Genomic DNA, 20,889 nt, shown 5'->3' on the forward strand with positions numbered 1-20,889 from the left:
GGGAGGTGAGAACTGTCAAAAATACCCCCCGAGCGTTCGAATTTAGGAGACTCTACTGTATAACAAACTAATTTTGACGTTAATTCGGTTTCAACGGTTTTTGCACACCTCTGATCTAATCAATCTTTGAACTTTGACTACTGATAACTTAGGTCAGTTTATTTTAAAGGGATCAAGTTTTTGTTTTATCGAAAACTCTAAGGTACACGATTCATGCGATAGGGGAGAAATTATGAAAGAAAACATAAAATATGTAGAAGTCTTTGGAATGGCAGTTGGAAGGGTGGAGAATGGGGAAGGCAATGCACTAAATTGCAACTTTCATCAGGTATTTCACTTTTGCCGAAACCACAAGTCTATATCTCTCTTAGTTTGATAGTTATTAAGGGGTTACGTGGGTCACGAAGATTGTAGAAAACTGCATATTTTATATAGTTTTTTAAACGTAATAAAAAAATCATTCAAGCTCTTACGGCGTTATCACACTTGCACATTAAAATTTTAATGTGATTCACATTAATTGTCGCTTGTAAGGGTCCAAATATGTTATTTGTGTCTTTGAGTCACTAAATATTTGGGGCTTTTCTATTTATTGATAAATAAGTGGACTTGGCCTGCAAAAATAAGTTTAAATTTACCTAAAGCATAAATATTTTTCACATTAAAAACTTAAAGAGAAAATCGCATTAATTTTTCGCATTAATGCTAGAAATCAATTTATATCAAATTTTGCGGGTCAAGTCTACCTTTTTATCAACAAATAGATCAAATTTTGAATATAAAATGATTCAAACACACAAATTACACATTTGGACTCTCACCAGTGACAATTAATGTGAATCACATTACAATTTTAATGTGCAAGTGTGATAACACAGTTAAGCATATAAAAGTACAACACTAAACTACATTTTCTGAAACTGTCAATGAAGAAAATTTTAATAATTCAGACTGCTTATTTTCTGCTGCTTTATTTTCGGAACCTTTTTTGAAAAAACTTAATTCTTAGTAATCACGATTACACAGAGTTGGGTCGTCTGAAATAATAATAAAAAAAAACAAAATGTTTCTGTTCCCAAATGACTTAAAGTCGTATTTGAACGAGGGGTATCTGTTTCCTTGATTACTATTTATTTTATGGTACATATAGTGTAATATACGCTGAAAAGTGTAATTTTTTATAAAAATATAGGGTGGAATAACCGGCTATCGCCATGTTTAGGAAAAAATTAAATTCATTTAATCATAACTTTTGAATCCTTGTTACAAGATAAGTCAAATTTGACACAAAGTTACTTAGATGTATTGGCTCTAGATACGTGAAAACAATAATCCTAGAACATAACGCTGGACTACTTAAAAAACTGATTTTTATTAATAATGCAAAAATAACCATTTCGTCGCCACTTTTTACCACTTTTCGCCAGTTTTGTAAAATTTGTAACCACTTCTCGCCACCCACTTGAAAAGAACCACACTCGGTTATTTTAGGCAATGCTATGAAAAGAATACATTCACCATTTCTCTTTCCTTGTGATCACTTTATTATTACTCTCTTTAAATGATTTTTCTTCACTTTTATTTGAGAAATCAAATTATGGGGCTTTTGCAGAAAGTAAACAATGCAGATTTGACAACTGAGAATGTACGAAGTGAAGTTAGCGTCGCCTATTGAAAAGATATGGCGACAGGTGGTAAAATCAATTCCAGAATATTACCACTTCTCGCCATGCCTCATTTTTATACAAAAATAATATAAAATGAAATATTAATTGACTAAATACAAATTTTATGTATTCTACAAGTGCAATTAAATATTCAATAGACAAATTATTTACCCAAATAGGTATTTTTGGCCTGATGAAAATTTGACGACACTTATAGTACATTTGGTAAGAGATGTTATGTTGGATTCGATGCACTTGTTTAAAATATTGCTCTAAAAAGTGATCAAAATCGTGAATCCAAAACGAATAATTATTATTTTTCGATTCTATGCGTAGAAGCAGAAACAATACAAAAAAATTGCGACTCAATTATTTCATAAATTGCGAAAAATAGCGATTTCAATGTAAGTGGCGAGAAGTGGGGCACTGGCGAGAACTGGTGATTCCACTCTACATAATGTGGTGTAATATACGCCGAAAAGTTTAATTTTTTGCAAAAATATAGATGTTATTTTTTTCAAAAATCCATCGTTCAAAGACCATTTTAACTAATCCGCTAATATGAAATTATTTGTTTTTGATTACAGTGGAATCAACCCTGTAATAGTGACTACTGCAAGGTAAGTTTTTTTTTCTTAATTTTTTTAATGAAAATTTCAGAAAATATAGTTTAAATATTGTAATTTTTGTTTGCTTAATAACTTAAATTAGATAATTTTTTTATTATGTTAAAAAAAAATTAAAGAAAATATGTCAATTTTTAGTCTGCGTGATCCACATAACCCCTTAATTTTAAATCACATCTACACTATTCAGAAATAGTGATATACAATTGGAGTACTTGCAATTTTATATAATTTACGCTTTGTTATTATTATGAGAAAATATAATATAAAATTAAAAATAATCTTGATACATTCAAAATGATCATAAACTAACTATATTAAATAATTTATTTAATATGAATGAAGCGGGGATCTCATGAGTAGCATGTAAGAGCACCAGATAGCTCTTTGGTGGTGAGATCCTTGACTCAACTATCATAAATTGTGAATTCGTGTCCCGTGTCCTGTGCCTTGTGCAAAATAAAATGAAGGACATTTTCAATGTGGTCGTAATTTTTCCAACACGATTACATTGAAATATGATTGAGTTTTATGATATTTACAAAAATATCTATACGATTTAAAATTATTTCAATTTAGCAAATTAGTCTCTTAAACTTTAATCTTCACAAAATCACAAAGCAATTATACCATATAATGGAAAATTATCTAATTAGTATGTTGTGTTATATTTTGAATAGTAATTTTTAATCTATCGATGAATTGTCCAATATCCAATTTCGTGAATATTGTATATGTATACTAAGATGTAGGATACTGCAAATTTTCTTTTAGAATAACAAATTTCTTACAGCAATGAAGTTGAATTTTGCATGTTTTTTTTTTTAACTCATTACACACCTTAGCAATTCCTTACAGTGCATTGCTAAAAATTCTAAATCATTGGCTCAAATGGAGTAAAAGAAAATTAAATTAGGTCTCCCTTGAGTTTAATATTCCTCGGGATGTAATACAATATTAATTTTCTGATGTTTGAGAAGTGTTTTGCAAAATTAAGGTAGAAAATTCCATTGGAGTAGACAATTGGGTTCAACGCTATGAAAGTATAGATATTTTGAGGGTTGGAAAATTGTGGAAGTAAATCGAAATCAGTGTTGCAAAGGAGAGACTCCACCACACTACCTTTTGCCTATTGAACGATATAATTTATTTATTTATTTGGCACATTTTTTCTCGCCTCTATAGCCTTGCGAATCCGTTTTGTGTGTGAAAATTGGCTTTCCATTGTCATAATTCAGGCACACACGTCGAAGGGATTTGCCGCAAAAGGGCGACAAATTGCAATTTAATTTCCCATTGAAGCACATAAAGAAATTGTATTTGAAATTTTTTTTTCTGTAACGCTAAAAAAGCACAGATTGTGTATTTTTTTTTCGTGGAATATCACAAAAATTACCACAGTCAACTTCTGGCAGATTTTCTAGCTGTACTAGGCTATCCGAATTCTTTTTTTTTTAGGATAGAAAATCACTAGTTATCTTTAACCGATTTCTTTAATTTTAGACCATTGATAAACCGCAAAAATTCTGAGATGTGTCTTGGACGGCGAACCAACAGCAACTGATGGGATTTCCTTCTTTACGTCTGATTCCATCCCACATATCTATCTGGTGGCGTCGACTGAGCGAATTCCATTGGAGGCGTCCACGCCAAAGAGTCATCGTCTCAATGCTCTCTCCTCTCGCGCTGTTTACCGTCTCCAGGAGAACGCCACTCTCTCAGGAGCACGTGCAACACAAGGTAAGTATCTATATTATATAATATATTCAACATTCCATCGCTAAATAGTGTAATCCTTGGACTAATCAATTATTATTATCAAAAAAAAAATACAAATTTCTAATAAATCAAATATACTGATAGGGTAAGTGTGCCAAATTCCGGCCAGCTTGCAATTTCGGCCACCTTTTTTGTTCCTCGAATTTCCATGAATTTTTAGTTTTTACGTACTCTAGAGATTATACAATGCAAAAGAATAACAAAAAATGTAGCTTCGACACTCGATATGACGTGAAAAAGTCATTGGAAGAATTCTTGAAGGGCAAGGAACTATGAGAATGAAGGTGGCCGAAATAAGGCACCAAAGCTATGTCTATATTTTTATTCATTTTAAAATATAGGGTAAGTGTGCCAAATTTCGGCCAGCTTCTAATTTCGGCCACTTTGAGTGTAATTTCGGCCATGCAAATAAATTAATTAAAATTATGTATGTAATCTTCGAATAGTCAATGAATTTATTTTGCTTTCAAATATTTATTCATTTTAGGATGTATTAACACAAAGACAGTTAAATTATAGGTATAATTTGAATTTAAATTGTGTTGTAAAAACTCAGTGTGGAAAGAGTCTTACAAAAAATATGACAGATCGATTGTGTCTCTAGCAGTGTTGTGATTTGTGGAGAAGTGCAGAAGGTTTTCCTTCGGTGTTTTTCATGAAAATTGATTAGTTTTCATTAAAGATTGTTTCTGTTTAAGTTAATAGTGAATCAATCTTTAAATTTCGGGTAAAATTTCCCAGCTGTATCCTGTATTTCGCGTAAAAAAGTATATACTTTGTGAGCGTCTCTCCGGTGAGATAGTGTTGCCTATTTCGGCCACATCTTTTGCTTTCCTAAATTTCTTATTCATTTTATGTTTTCTTTTTCGATTTCTGAATTCTACAATGTCCAGAGAAAAAAACCATCGCTTCTATGAAAAAGATGATGTGAAAAAGTCATTGGAAGAGTTCAGGAAGTGCAAATTGCTACGGGAATCTTCGCGTAAATTTGAGATGCTACTCTTCAGGTCTTCACGACAAATTACACGGAAGATCTCAGGGCTTGTGAGTCATATAAACGTATTAAATTAAATATTAAACTCGTTCCGTTTGACGTTTTGAAATTTTCTATCCGTTTGAGTCACAAAATGTGGTCAGAAAAAAGGTGGCCGAAATTGCACACAAAGTGGCCGAAATACTACCCAAAGCAATGTCCATATTTTTATTAATTTTTCAATATTTTAGGAAGTGATTTAAAGAAAACAAAAATGATAAACTAGTCTTGAAGGTTCCACACAACCCTCCCGAAAGGGAAGTAACAAAAAATATCAATATGAATTAAAAATATTGCGTTTCAAACTTAGGACTTCGGTGCTTACATGCAACCATGCCGAAATTTGGCACACTTACCCTATTAAGAATGATTTTAGAGTAAATAAAAACGATAAACTGTCTATAAGGTTCCAAGCAACACTCTTTAAGAAGAAAGAATAAAAAAAATCAATTTGAATTTAAAATATTACATTTCAAACTTTAGACTTTGGCGCTTGCATGCAACTATGCCGAAATTTGGCACACTTACCCTATACTGATAAATTTTAACCATTACCACTAAAGGCTTTATTAATCGTTTTCGCATATTTATGTATTTTTATCACGATTTTCACACAATTTAGCAAACAATTCTTGGCTCATGCGACATTGCATGAAAATATTTATACTTCACAAAAGAAATAAGTGAAAAATGCAAGAAACTGTGCGCTAAAATACTATGCATCAAAATCGGTCAATTTAGTCGAGACACAAAGTTCATACTCACCGTTTTATTATAATATTATGCACCTTTTCTCTTATTCTCTAAAATTATTTTCACGTAATATCTATTAGATAAGCATAATAATTTTGAGTATGTTTCAGAATTATTAAAAAAAAAAAAAAGATATAGGGTAAATTAAGCTAATTCAAAACCTGCTCTAATTGGAAACGTCATTGTTTTCATGATAATTCCAGTACTAAATTATTATATTTATATATTTTCTTTACCTTAGTTTCATTATTTAGCTAATTTTGCTCCAAATAAAGTGAAAATCCATTCATATTCACAAATTTTAATTTGGTAATTTCACAGAAAAATTAAAAGTGTACCTTTTCACCATCGAATTTTTCATCGATTGGCCCTGATTTTCAATGAAAAACACAATAAAGTGACTGTTGTTTATTCGTTTTGTTCAACATTTATGTCATATTTCTGGCTAATTTTAGATAAATTAAATGCTAATCTTTATTTTTAACGGTACGTAAGGTTTTTAAATGAAATATTTACTTATCTCGTGAACAAAAAGTTTTTTTCTGAAGTGTCTGCAAATGCTTCAATAGGAAACCCCGGAAATATGATTTTTTGGAGAGATTTTCTTATTGTTTTAGATGAGAAAGGAGAAAAGACAAGGAATAAGAACAAATCCTGCACTCAGGAACAACTCAGCAAGGTTTTGGAAGCCTTTCGTGGCGGTTTCACTTACACTCTTTGTCTCCAATTAAAAACCTTCCCTTGTCTCCATTTCGATTAATTTTTTTCCAATAGAAGCATTTTACACTCGCGTATTTTTCTTGTATTTAAGAAGTTTTCAAAATATATTTAAAGAATTTTCACTAAACAGTAACATTCTAGAAGAGTCAAGAAGGAAATTGATGTAATTGTCTTCAAAAAAGAACTGAACTTAATGTGTTGAAACTTCTGTCAAAGTCAAAGCGTCTGGAAATGGTTTTGAATTAGGACATTTACCCTATAAATTAAAAACAAAACAGAATGAAAGACGTCGACGCTGACAGTAAGGATTTTCCCTTTAAAATGAGCAAGGCTTCAGATATACAAGTTTATGAAACATGATAGCTTTTATGCAAAAGCTTCATGAAATGCCCTTCTGCTCTGATGCGGAAATTATCAATTAACAGAGAGGATTATGAAGTTTATCAACAATTTTCCAATAAATGTGCTAGACTAAAGAGATTATATTGTACAAATATTTGGCAGAAATGGAGCACTTTTTGTTATGAACGCAAAATAAGATAAACATTCACATAGTGAGTGCGATTTTTGTCGCATAAAAGCTTCGTGGAATTTATTTTCGAACCTCTATTATGAAGGTAATACAAAACATCCGTGCAAAATTGTGATAAATCAATAAATTTCTTTCTCAAATAGACAGCTTATTTGAAATTTAAACCTGACATTTAGACACATTGTCACTTGTAGGCACAATTGAATATTTCACGAATTACTAAATTGCTTAATAAACTATATGCACGAGCTTCCCATCAGCATTCACTGATGTTAAAGCTGCCAAAAATAACTCACCGATATTGACGAATTTGTACTTGACTCCAATTGAAATGGTCAAAATATTATAAATTATCAGAATTTTCAGTGCATTGAAAAAAAAGTGAAAAAAATGCTTGGGTGGATTTTATGAAACTTAATTTATATCACTCAATGGAGCAATAAAGTAGTGTTCAATGTATTAATGTCTCAGCAAAGTGTGACATGTTGATTGAGAGATTTTTTATGAGTTTTTCCACTGTTTTGTTTTTAATTCCGGAAATTCAAAAAAGTTGTAAACAACAACCATTTCTCTAGGTAGAGAGGGGCCAGTGGGGTTGAAGTATTCGCGTGTTTTGTAAGTCCAATTAAGCGTATGATAATTGAGATTCCTAATATCAACCTTTTTTAAAGTTTGCAAGTCGCAATGTATACAAATTTGATTATGAGTTAAATTTTAGTTAAGTAATGCCTAAAATTGGCTCCATGTGATTTTTCACCTCGAAATAATCACGATTTAAAAAATAGAAATATCAAAAATCGGTTCTTCGATCTGATTTTAAAAGTTTAAAAGAAAGTTATGACAAAATTCAACAATTCAATTATAAATTAAGTTCGTAATGGGAACACTAAGGGTGTTCTGATAAAAAAAAAACAATCGAGTTAACCCTTTAAGGACGACAGGGTTAAAATTGGGGATCTGAAAAAATCAATTGTTCCAACTCTGTTTTTTAAACAAAGCCCAATTTTAAATGGCAGTAAGACATTTTTTAATAACTGTTGAAGCAATTGTTATTAAAGTAAAAAAAATTGCTGATCAATTTTATACTGGATTTTCAGTATTTAACTTCTCAGGACCTATCGTCTTCTCTGTGATTTTTCTATGGTTCTCAAGTATTTTTTACTGCTCGAACTCAAAGAGAGCAGTTATATAATCGACTTTTTTTTCAACTTTGCACTGTTCTGGAGCTTAAACGGTAAGAGATATCGACTTCTGGTCTTCGGTGACCTTTCCTCAAATGACATTGTCTTGTACCCAACCTCTTTATTTTTCCCCCTCCCCTTTCATACGTTCCCTATTCCTCAAAAATAGGTCAAAAATGAGGTTTTGCCAATTTTGCAAAAAATTGGCCCAAGATTTTTCAATGATTTTTGGATATGTCTTAGAGCTAGTCCTGGCGAACATTTCGTCCAAACATATCTATGACCGGAAAATTCGCCATTTTGAATTATTGAAGGTCAAAGTTCAATCACTTTGGAGGATCCGTTTTTCAACCGATTTGGTTAAATTTGGATTTTTTGGAAAGATATTGAAATTTCGAACCCGTCTGCATCGGTCTTCATCGGTAATGAACCGGTTAATAACCGATTTTAGAATAATTTTACATCCCCTTTTTAGTAATATTCCCTAAGAAAAATGTTTTTCGATTTTTCTCAAAATTGGCCCGAGCTTTTTCAATGATTTTCGGATATGTTTTAGAGCTAGTCCAGGTGAACATTTCGCCCAAACATTACTTATGACCGGAAAATTCGCCATTTTGAATTATTGAAGGTCAAAGGTCAACTACTTTGGAAGGCTCATTTTTCTTTTTGCTTAAAATTTGATTTTTTAGAAAAGTATTGCAAATTAGAATCCGGCTGCATCGGTTTTCATCGGTAATGAATCGGTTAAGTACCGATTTTTTGATTTTCAAATGCTTTTGTGATTGATTTATGAATCAATTTAATCTCTAAGTAGACAGTGATTCCAAAAGATTATGCAAAAAGCTAATTCACAGTGAGCTCTGTCTCGTGAGTTCGAGCATTCCGCAAAGCTGGGACGCTTTGCCATCTCTTTTTATGTCCATAACATTAAAATCAGGGCTGTTTTGTGGTTGACGACACACTAATTTCATGTCAAAACTCAAAACCATTTTGTGACGTAGCCGCAGATAATTCTCTTTCATTTCCAATGGGATATGGTTTTATAAAAATATTTCTCAAAATTACAACTTTTTTAAGACACGAAGAGCAACGTTAAATATAATAGAATTTTTGATTTGGCGAAAAAAAGAAAACTTCAATATTCCCCTAATAATCAAATATTCAAAATTTATTCTGTAATTTTAATTATTTAGTTGCAGTTTCCGATGAAATAATAAAACTTTCATAGTATTCTAAAATGTCAAAAGGAGTGGGGGAGGAAGGACTTGTCATAACTATCTCTTGTCGGAAATCTCTTATCAATATCTCTTTCTATTCCCTCTATAGAAGTGTGAATAAAAGAAGGGCAAAAAACAAATGGTCAGTAAAAAGTCAAAAGTGGTCAGCAGAAAATCAAATTTGATCAGCAAATAATTCGAAATAATCAGCAAAAATTTTCAATTTTGTCAGTAAAAAGTGAAATTTTGTCAGTAAAAAGTTAAATTTGGTCAGCAAAAACTTCGAATTGATCAGTAAAAAATTAAAAATTAATCAGCAAAAAATTTAAAATGATCGCAGTAAAAAGAAAATATGGTTAGTAAAAAATTAAAAATGAGCAGTAAAAATATTCGAGTTGATCAGCAAAAAATTAAAAATGAGCAGCAAAAATATTAAAAAAGCAGTAAAAAATTAAAAATGAGCAGTAAAAAATTAATAGTGGTCAGCAAAAAATTAAAAATGATCAGTAGAAATATTCGTATTGATCAGTGAAATATTAAAAAGTGGTCAGCAAAAAATTAAAAATGAGCAGTAAAAAATAAAAATTGGTCAGCAAAAAATTAAAAGAGGTCAGTAAAAAATTAAATGTGGTCAGTAAAAAATAAAAATCGGTCAGTAAAAAATTAAAAACGAGAAGTAAAAAATAAAAATTGGTCAGTAAAAAATTAAGTGGTCAGTAAAAAATAAAGTCAACAGTAAAAAATTAAAAGTGAACAGTAAAAAATTAAATGTGGTCAGTAAAAAATTAAAAGTGGTCAGTAAAAAATTAAAAGCGGTCAGTAAAAAATTAAAAGTGGTCTGTAAAAAATACAAATTGGTCAGTAAAAAATTAAAAACGAGCAGTAGAAAATATAAATTGGTCAGTAAAAAATTAAAAACGAGCAGTAGAAAATATAAATTGGTCCGTAAAAAACAAAATTTGATCAGTAGAAAATCAAAAGTGGTCAGCAAAAAATAAAAAGTCGTCAGTAAAAAATAGAAAGTGATCAGCAAAAAATTAAAAGTGATCAGTGACCTTTTTTTACTGACCATATTTTATATTTCACTGATCATGTTTAATTTTTTGCTGACCACTTTTCATTTTTTACTGATCGATTTTAATAAAGTACTGCTCTTTTTTAATTTTTTACTGATCTTTTTAAACTTTTTGCTGCCCTTTTTTTATTTTTTACTGACCATTTTTTTATTTTTTACTGATCATTTCGAATTTTTTGCTGACCAAATTTGACTTTTTACTGCTCGTTTATTCAATGCCTAAAAGAAGTGATCAGACAATCGGAAAAATCAATTTTTACGTAGTGCTTATGATGTATTAGTATCAAGTTTGAGCCTAATCGACAGAGGTTGAACCACAGAAGTTGAATTATTCTTGAAAGATTTGTACCATCATCATGTTATATATGATGATGATGAAATTGTGGGCAAATTGAAATTTTCCAATCACTCAAATAATGCAGGAATTATATGAAAGCAATTGACTTGGGGAAAATTGCATGGCAATTTCTGGTCATATTCAACCCATTAAATTTGCGCTCTGAACTGCTAAAACCTTTACTGTACAATATACTATGTTGCTTTTAAAATTTTTCTGCTGAATCTCTCATATTTTTATCTGCGTGGAACAAATTAATGTTCTTCCCATGTTTTTTTAATGATCACTTTTGGACTTTTTTTTTAGCCATCTCTTGTGTATGCTTTTGCTTTTTTCCCGCCATTATTTCCACCAGTATTTGCCAGAGTCTATTTTTATATTTTTTTATTGGAACAAAATGCAAAGTGCGTCATTTGGAATATATGCGGGATTTTTCTTTTTAATATTTGGCTGCAAATTCCGGTTAGAAAATTTTATATATTTTCCTCTTCCAGCAAAAGGACAATTATTCAAACTTTGATGTGATACCAATGGAGAAAATATAATTGGAAAAGTTTACTGTGATGATGGCAGATGCCTCTTTTTCTTGATGAAAGTAAAATAAATGATTCGGCTTTAATGTTCAAATTAACTTTTACGCGTTTTAATGGATCGAAATACTTTAGAAAGATACAGTGTTCTGTCCATGAAATTTATATGTTAATCAATTTTCATGCATATTTCCGTTTGATATCCGAAAAAAGATCCAGGAAAATTGCATGCAAATGCTATGCACAATATTGGGATTTTTATTGTGGGAGGTCGGGTTGACCAAAGGGTCACTTGGGATGCTACTGAACAAACATATGAAAAATCTCGAGTGTTGTGTGTCAAAATTGAACAAGAAACCCAAGGGCAGGCAGTCTAATTTTAATTCCTCAGGAGGGATGAGTGTTGGAACGATATAGAAAATGTAATTTAATCTCACTGTATGTGCTTTACATGTCCATTGGGATAAGAAAGGGTTCAAATGTGGGAGTCATTTTCACTATTAGCATCAGATGAAATTACGATACACCACGTCCTCGATGTCCTCAAATAACATGCCTCTGAGCATCTTCCAATCAATCCAAATACAGAGAAATTCTACAGAATTATTCTACATCCACTACATGTAATTTATCAGCACGGATAATTTTGTTTAACAACCCAACTTCCCACTTCTGGAATGATATTTTTCATCACTTTTCTGACTCATTTTCATATAAACGCGAGAACTCAGTAAAAAAAAAAGTGACTGACTTCCATATTGTGATAAGGAATGCAGAGTTTTTCCGCTTTTATTGTACCAAATGAACAAGATTGACAATTTTCACTGGTATGATTATAATAAAAATGTTGTAACCCTCTCATGACTATTATCACCAGTTCATGTTATACACAGTAAATTATTTGATCAAGTTAAGATCTTATGACATATTAAAGTTTTATGTTTCCACTCGCAACTCACAACATTGCAGTATTTGAATATGATAAATTTTAGTCACAACTTTTTGTGGCTTTTTATAACAGAAAGAGGAAACAAGATGTAAAATTTATTGATTTTTTAATTAAATGCATATGTGGGTACACCATCCAGATAGAAATATTCAAAATTTGAAAGTATTTAAGGAAAAGTACTCTTCCTTCGAACGTTCATGCCTTCGAATAATGTAAATTTCTTTTATTTTTTCTAAAGATTTAGGGTAAGTGTACCAAATTCCGGTCAGCTTGCAATTTCGGCCACCGTTTTTGTTCCTCGAATTTCCATGAATTTTTAATTTTTACATACTAGGGGAAGTGCTTATAATTTTGGACAGTCTGCTTATAAGCATCGATGTTCCAAGTTTGAAGTGCGATATTTTCAATACTAATTTACTTTTTTTGTTACTCTCTTTTCAGAAGGGTTGTTTAGAAACTTAGCAAGCTATTTATCGTCTTATTTTTACTAAAATTAGTTTTAATACGTTTAAAAATGAATTGATATGTAGAGGTGCATTTGGTTCTTATTTTGGACAACTTGGTTATTAATTTGGCCAACTTGGCTGTAAATTTGGACAGCTAATCCGCCTCAACAGGATGCCCATTGTACTTCATTTCATGAATCAATCTTACCAAGTCCTTTTCCTGTTCATGTAAGGGAAACGTAGAATGTCACAAGAAGCCCGGAAACTTTCCATATCATTCATTAAAGTGAGTTGACTTCGATACTCCAAGTACGTGCGGATTCGCTCATTCCCTGGCTTTTCCGGGAGCCTTTCAAGGCTTTTCTCGCTACATCTCTTTCATAGAGATGATGCTCCTTTGTTTCTCTAAGCATTTGTCCAACCTAGCCATCACAGAAGCTAAAACTTCACGAAATTTCCAGAGAAAAACACCTGTCCAAAATAAGGATTATCACCTCACTGGTGAATGTCTTAAAAAATTTCCCACTTTTCACACGAAAACGTAATTCACAAGGCAAATATCACTTCAGATCAAATGTGCAAATCACCATTAATGTGAATCAACACAATATTCAATGGATATTCAATAATATCACTCAAAAAAAGCGAAAAAAACATTATTAGTACTTCACGACAGCTAAATAAGACTGAAGTAAAGAAGAAGTTCTGTTATATTTCTCGTAAGAAATTGCTCACCCTGAATTTTCAACAAAGCAATTTCAACTCAAATCATATTCAAAATTTAACGTATTTAGTGTTAAAATCTTCCAAAAAGAACAAATATTTAGATAGAATTCATTATTCATCAAATATTGGAATAAAAATCCATAATTTTGATCAATTTATTTTTAGTGTCCAATTTTACCCTCAAAGTGTCCAAATTTAGAAACTGTCCAAAATTATGAGCACTTACCCTATAGAGATTATACAATGAAAAAGAATAACAAAAAATGTAGCTTCGGCAAACGAGATGACGTGAAAAAGGCATTAGAGGAATTCCTGAAGGGCAAGGAAATATGAGAATTAAGGTGGCCGAAATAAGGCACCAAAGCTATGTCTACATTTTTATTCATTTTAAAATATATTAAGAATGAATTTAGAGTAAATAAAGACGGTAAACTCTTTACAATGTTCCAAGCAACACTCCTTAAGTAGAAGAAATAAAAAAAATCAATTTCTATTAAAGATATTACATTTCAAACATGAGACTTTGTCGCTTGCATGCAACTATGCCGAAATTTGGCACACTTACCCTACACATAAATTTTCACATATTTATCAATAATTGATATTAAGGTAACTATTATTTAATATAAATGTGTAAGTCTCTTAGGAAAAATAAAAGAAAATTCACATTATTCGAAGGCATGCAACGACTTTCTAAGTCGAATAATAATTTTAGTTAATTTTTTAAGACATATCACTAAACGAGTTCTACAATTTTACAAAATCTTTTCCACTTCAGGACTTTTTATGAGATGGATTCTGATTTTTTTCTCAAAATGGGAGCATTTGCAATTCTCCATACCCACTTAGGGGTGTATCGTAGGTAAATTAGCAAAAAGTATACTCGATACTGCAATAATGTGAACATTTGTCATTGCTGAACACAGCATGAGAACCCTCAGGTGAATTATTAATATGTCGCTAGTACTGTGCACTTTCATATTCTTCTTTCACAAATCCGTGACCTGGAAAATTGTTGGAATATTAACCGAGAATAGTGTTGGACTACATTGTCCGGTTTATTGAAAAAGTATGCAATTTATGAGGTTTCTGGATTTTTTTTCAAGTAGTAATTATCCTATCATGCTACACAGAAAAGTAATCTCGTGTCCTATTGTACAAATTTCTATCTGCTTGACGTTTATTGCATATTTATCGATTCTTAACCGCGATTATGTGGAATTTGATATAATGCGACCACTGAAACCTACATTTTTTTTAAAGATTAGGGCAAAATGAGGTAATTCAGTATGATTTCTAAATGGCCTCTACACATTGGGAGCAATTTTTGTCAAAAATTGCTTTTTTGAAGGAAATTCCCTGCAGCGTTGTAGGGGGAAACGTCAAATTTCTGTCAAAAACGCAATTTTTGACGAAAATTGCTCCCAATGTGTAGACGCCTTAATTCAGAATGAGATTTCCTCAATGTTTCATGTGGACAAAAGAAAAAAGAAAGGGACAGATAATCCTAACCGGCTTATGTAGGTGAGATTCTTAACGTGAGCTAACTCGGAGTGCATGCAAATTCGATTTGATGCTGAAGTAGGGAGACGCCATTCAGTTATCTTGAATCAAATTCGTGAAATTATACAAGTTTTGTATTTGAACCAAAATGTCAAGGATTTGGATGAACTGACAGAAAAGTGTTATATGGGTGAAATGTAGACCAGAATGTTCTCTATAATTTTGCCGTAGAACTTGAACTCATCGATTACTCAGAAGTCAAGATAAGCGAGGTTTTTTGTTTCTTAACTCGTTTTTTCATCCAGAGTTCCCCAAGTAGTCATTTGTTGAGCTTCAACTATTTCAAAGAATTGTTGTATTTTGTGGGACTTTCCATTTAAAACCCTATTTTAAGTGTCTTGGTGGAGTAGAGGCAGTCAAATTGGCATCTGAGTGATTTCAAAGCGTTATTATGGGAAAAATCAATTTTTTCACACTTATACGGCAAAATCGGAGTGATAGCGTAGTCTGAGCGGAAAATGATGTATGGACGAAATGTAGAGACAAATGTGCTCTACAATTATGTTGAAGTAATCATCAAAATCGGTTCAGCGACAGTCGAGATAATTGAGGTTATGTGATATTGAAATTGGTTTTTCGACTGTGGCGCCCCTGGTGTTGGTCCCACGAAGTTCAAATATTCTAGAAAGTTGTAGCATTTGGTGAGATCTTTCGTTTAAGCCCTCATTCATCAAAATCGGTCACATAGAACCGGAGATATGATTTTTTGAATTTCGTGAACTTTGACCCTTCATATCTCCGGTTCTATTGAAACCACAGCGCACTTACGCACCATTTTGGAAACGTCCTAGACTGGACTACAACATACTAAAATTTCATTAACTTGCACAATGCCGTTTTTGAGAAAAGTGACTTTGAATTTCGATGAATTTTGACGCTATCACAGCGCCACCTGTGGTGACTTTTTGAACTTCCATCTGAAAGTGCTCATCGAGACGAAACCAAAAAGGTAAAATTTAGGTCGCTATGTTAATTAGAACCGGAGATAGAGGCCGGTCAATGTTCGAACTTTGACCCCTTATAGCTCGGGTCAGGGGTTATGGATCGACTTAAGGTTTTTTTTGTTTGATAGGTATAATCAACGGCTACAACATACTAAATTTTCAGCCCGATGCACAATGGAATTTTTGAGTTATTTAACTTTTAAGATTTAAAAATTTTCTTTTTAAAAAAAGCGCCCCTAGCGGTGGTTTTATGAACTTGCGATGTTAGAAGGAGAAGTGGCATTTCACGAGAGCTTTCCAAAAAGCCCCCACTTTTTAAATTCTGACAATTAGAACCGGAGTTATGGCCATTTTAAGAAATTTTTTTTGGACCCTTATAGCTCGGGTCAGGGGGGTCGGAGGACCTTAAGTTTGGTATTGATGGAAAGCTCTAAGGCCCAGCTATAACATACTAAAATTTGAGTCCGCTGAATGCCATAGGGGCGGAGCTATTGAGAAAACAAAAAAAGGGGGTCTTCAAAATGGCGGAAGGAGGGGTGGGGGGTGGGGGGTCTATGCACCAAGTTGCAATTTTCACCCGATATATAACCTTTGCCGAAAACCGCAAGTCGATATCTTTTTTAGTTTAGGAGCTATTAAGCTCCAAAGAGCGGCCGGCCGGCCGGCCGGGAACGTAAATTAGCCACATATATATTCGTGATCAGGAAGTGCTGAAACACATTTTGGCCAAATTTGAGGTCGATCGGACGACATGAAATTTTGTTAGGATTATAGTAGGTGAGATTGTTAAGAATCTCACCTAATACTCCTGAAGGGTTGCAGGGTTGCTTCGTGGTCTTCTTTCCTCAAAATCTAAATCTCAAAATTCCGAATTGGAATTGATTCCAAATGAATAGAAGCCCTAACACTTGTTTTTTGGTATTTTTATAATATTTTTATCAATTTTCTTTCAAAGACAAGCTAGGACTTGAATATTCCACTGGCACTGTCTTATTTAGCCCCGATCCTTCCATTAAGACATCGTTTTTTTCTTCCCCTGAAGAAATACTCATTAGATATGACTCAATATAAGATTGTTAGACAAAGAGAATTAGTACATGAACTGCATGACCATCTTGAACAAACACTAGCCACAATTGGATTTGAAGACCATATCAAATCTTATTCATGTTACAGCAATGAAATTTTACTGCAATTGACGTTCACTTGAGTAAAATTCAAATAACTATCTAGACATTCAGAAGCTGCAATCTCATGCACCATTTGGTGCTTGCTTGACTTTAATAAAATCAAAAGTCAATGAACATATTCTGTTTATTTGAGCAAGCTCGAAGTGTGTAGTGATAGAATAGAAATCCAATTAATTTATTATTTTGTGGCTTTAGCCATCAAATGTTGTTTGGCAGCCAAAGAGATTTTACCAGCAATTAGTGGAAAATCATTGAGTCAAAATGCAATTTGTCAAGAAAATTCATCATTTAGTCAGCAATGTGTGAAATTAAATGATCTATTATATAATAAAATTTCTCTGCAAAGTTCATTAAGAGAATTCATGCGAAATCAAGTAAAATTCTGCTTGTCTTTTGAATTCCGCTTCAAGTGACTTGCAATTGAATTGCTAACAAATTAATGACTCAATAATTGAGTCACTCATTTTCAAGGTTCGTTCTAAACTTTTTGATTGGAATTTTCAATTGAACTTCATCGTAAATTGTTTTTCCTCTTATTTTTATGGGATTATATATAACATTTTAATCACTTTTAAAATAAATACCATACATTATTCACTGAGGGTCGATGAGTGAGAAATAAATATTTAGATAAATTCTATTTTTGTGCCACGCTGAGAGAAAAATCACTTTTCTCTGTGAATCGATCATCTAATTGAAAAAAAAGGCTGTTTTACTTCTTAAGTCCACTTCACACATGATACATGATTTTCTGACTTTACGTCATTAAATTATTGTATGTATAATATTAAAATTGATAACGATGGCTCCAAACATTATTTTATTTTATTCCCTATTTAGGGGAAGTGCTCATAATTTTGGACAGTCTGCTTATAAGCATCGAAGTTCCAAGTTTGAAGTGCGATATTTTCTATACTAATTGACATTTCTTGTTACTCTCTTTTCAGAAGGGTTGTTTAGAAACTTAGCAAGCTATTTATCGTCTTATTTTTATTAAAATTAGTTTTAATACGTTTATAAATGAATTGATATGTAGAGGTGACTTTGGCTCTTATTTTGGACAACTTGTTTATTAATTTGGCCAACTTGGCTGTAAATTTGGACAGCTAATCCGCCTCAATAAGATGCCCATTTTTCTTCATTTCATGAACCAATCTTACCAAGTCCTCTTGCTGTTCATGTAAGGGAAACGTAGAAAGTCACAGAAGCCCGGAAACTTTCCATATCATTCATTAAAGTGAGTTGACTTCGGTACTCCAAGTACGTGCAGATTCGCTCATTCCCTGACCTTTCCGGGAGCCTTTCAAGGCATTTCTCGCTACATCTCTTTCGTAGAGATGATGCTCCTTTGTTTCTCCAGGCATTTGTCCAACCTAGTCATCACAAAAGCTAAAACTTCACGAAATTTCGTGAGAAAAACACCTGTCCAAAATAAGAATCATCACCTCACTGGTGAATGTCTTAAAAAATTTCCCATTTTTCACACGAAAAATCTAATTCACAAGGCAAATCTCACTTCAGGTCAAAGGTACAAATCATCAGTAACGTGAATCAACACAATATTCAAGGAATATTCAATAATATCACTCAAAAACAGCGAACAAACTTTGTTAGTACTTCACCAAAACTAAATAAGACTGAAGTAAGCCACGAAGTTCTGTAAGCAATTGCTCACACTGAATTTCCAACAAAGCAATTTTAACTCAAATCATATTCAAATTTTAACGTATTTAGTATTAAAATCTTCCAAAAAGAACAAATATTTAGATAGAATTCATTATTCATCAAATATTGGAATAAAAATCCATCATTTTAATCAATTTATTTTTAGTGTCCAATGTTATCCTCAAAGTGTCCAAAATAAGAAACTGGACAAAATTATGAGCATTTCCCCTATATAGAATTCCTTTATTTTCCTAACTTAACAGGGCACGTTTTGGGTTCTAGTTTTAGGTTTAAAATCCCATTATTCAAATTTACAGGCCTTATTTTTTTCTCATTGTGAACATGTCTAGATTCTACAATAAATTTGTGATTTTGTCAAACAAATGATGAGAATTTTTCTTCAAACCCCTAACCAATTTAATCCGTAAATTTTCCTAACAATTTGGAAAACACGTAAAATACAAAAATAAAAATGCGAATTTGATCTTCCGTTAGGAGTAAGAATAGGGTTGAAAATAAGGTGAATGACAAGGGAATAAATCACACTGCCAATCAGTTCTCACGTGACATCCTGGAGATGAATCACAGAAGTTATGTATACATAAATTGGGGTGAAAACGGTGAAAAAAGTTTTCTTGCGAAAACATCTCATCATCGCTGGGTGTATTGAGCGAGAGTGAAATTTTACACACAAGACTCTCATGACACCTCCACAACATGATTCGTAAATAATTCATCAAGAAAGGGAGATACAACACCACCCATACTTTCTCCAAAAAAAAAAAGTTAAACATACATTTCGTACCATAAATTTCATGTCATTGGCTTTACCTCCAAGGAATTTTTTTCTTCTTTCATGTAACAAGAGGAAGGGATGCCGCACGATTAAATCTTCTAAAGCTCTTTAGAATCATTTTACGTTGATTGCCGTTCCAGTGTATTTCCCAAAAAGTCAATTGAAGATAAATTTAATTTTTTAGCTAAGTTAAGTAGCTTTAACAAGTAAAAAAAAAATCTGAGAGAAATTCCAAAACTTGAATGATATGGAAAATTTTTCACAAAATTCGTCATTGTAAGCTTTTAAGGAAAAAAAAATACAAAATGATCCTGTGAGGCATTTATTTCTCACTTTTATTAAGAACTGAGCGAAAAGAACCACAAGGACGTAAATTGAAGGAGACACTATATAAGATTCTCGCTACTGTGTTCGGTGTGTCAAGTGAACAGTGTAAATGGAAGATACCTCAAAATTGTCATTCTACATATGTTTATCATATGTAGAGAATCACAAAGTCATAAAAATTCACGTGTCTCTTGAGAAAGAATTTGCTCTTAGGGAGAAAAAGTCATCTTGGAATATATTATTATTTACTTTTTGAGTAATCTCACGGCACGAAGCTTCTCGGGGACCTTTTGCTCAAATTCAATTTGAAAACCATCAAGGTGAAATAGATATTCAAACCACGCATTATGGCAATTTAGAACCTTTAAAAGGAAATTCTCTGGCTATACTGCATAGAATATTCTCATTTGCTTATACAAAACTGGAAGTGAAAGTTTAATAGCGTTCCAATATTTTAAAAGACTACAACATATATTATGAAAAATAGCACAAAATCGATTTATCTAAGTAATTTGAGAATATTTGTACGGGGCAGAAGGTCATTATAACCTTTTAGGGCAAATCACGGAGTTATATTATTGTTTGTGACCACAATCAGCTTATACTAGAGTACTATTGATTGTTCTCAAACAAATTGATTTCCTTCTGCAATTGTTTGATAAACTGGATTAAGGCTTCCAGCAATTGTTCCATTTGATTAGAACCCCAGAAATTTATTGGCATTGATTGTTCTAGTTGTTTATGTTTAACTGATATAATTGGACAAAGAGGACTTTGACAAAGTGCTACAAAATGCATCCTATTCATATTATAGTTTATTGAGGAGCTTTCGA

General features: G+C 32.1%; 2 protein-coding genes across 3 annotated transcripts in view; one reads left to right on the forward strand and one right to left on the reverse strand.

Moving 5' to 3' along the window:
• The window catches only part of LOC129803782 (prolactin-releasing peptide receptor-like), a 51,995-nt gene extending 46,041 nt beyond the window's left edge, over nt 1-5,954 (reverse strand). Inside the window, exon 1 of one of the 2 annotated variants that reach the window (XM_055850580.1) lies at nt 5,871-5,954. The gene's annotated coding sequence lies outside the window, so the exon portion shown is untranslated. Of the gene's footprint in view, nt 1-3,689; nt 3,856-5,870 lie in introns of those variants that run through there. The other variant, XM_055850579.1, reaches the window with a different exon arrangement.
• The window catches only part of LOC129803783 (prolactin-releasing peptide receptor-like), a 138,649-nt gene that overhangs the window by 49,602 nt on the left and 68,158 nt on the right, over nt 1-20,889 (forward strand). Inside the window, exon 2 of the mRNA XM_055850581.1 lies at nt 3,797-4,033. The gene's annotated coding sequence lies outside the window, so the exon portion shown is untranslated. The remainder of the gene's footprint in view (nt 1-3,796; nt 4,034-20,889) is intronic.

The sequence above is a fragment of the Phlebotomus papatasi genome, chromosome 2 (genome assembly GCF_024763615.1).
Source record: "Phlebotomus papatasi isolate M1 chromosome 2, Ppap_2.1, whole genome shotgun sequence".
Lineage (NCBI taxonomy): Eukaryota > Metazoa > Arthropoda > Insecta > Diptera > Psychodidae > Phlebotomus > Phlebotomus papatasi.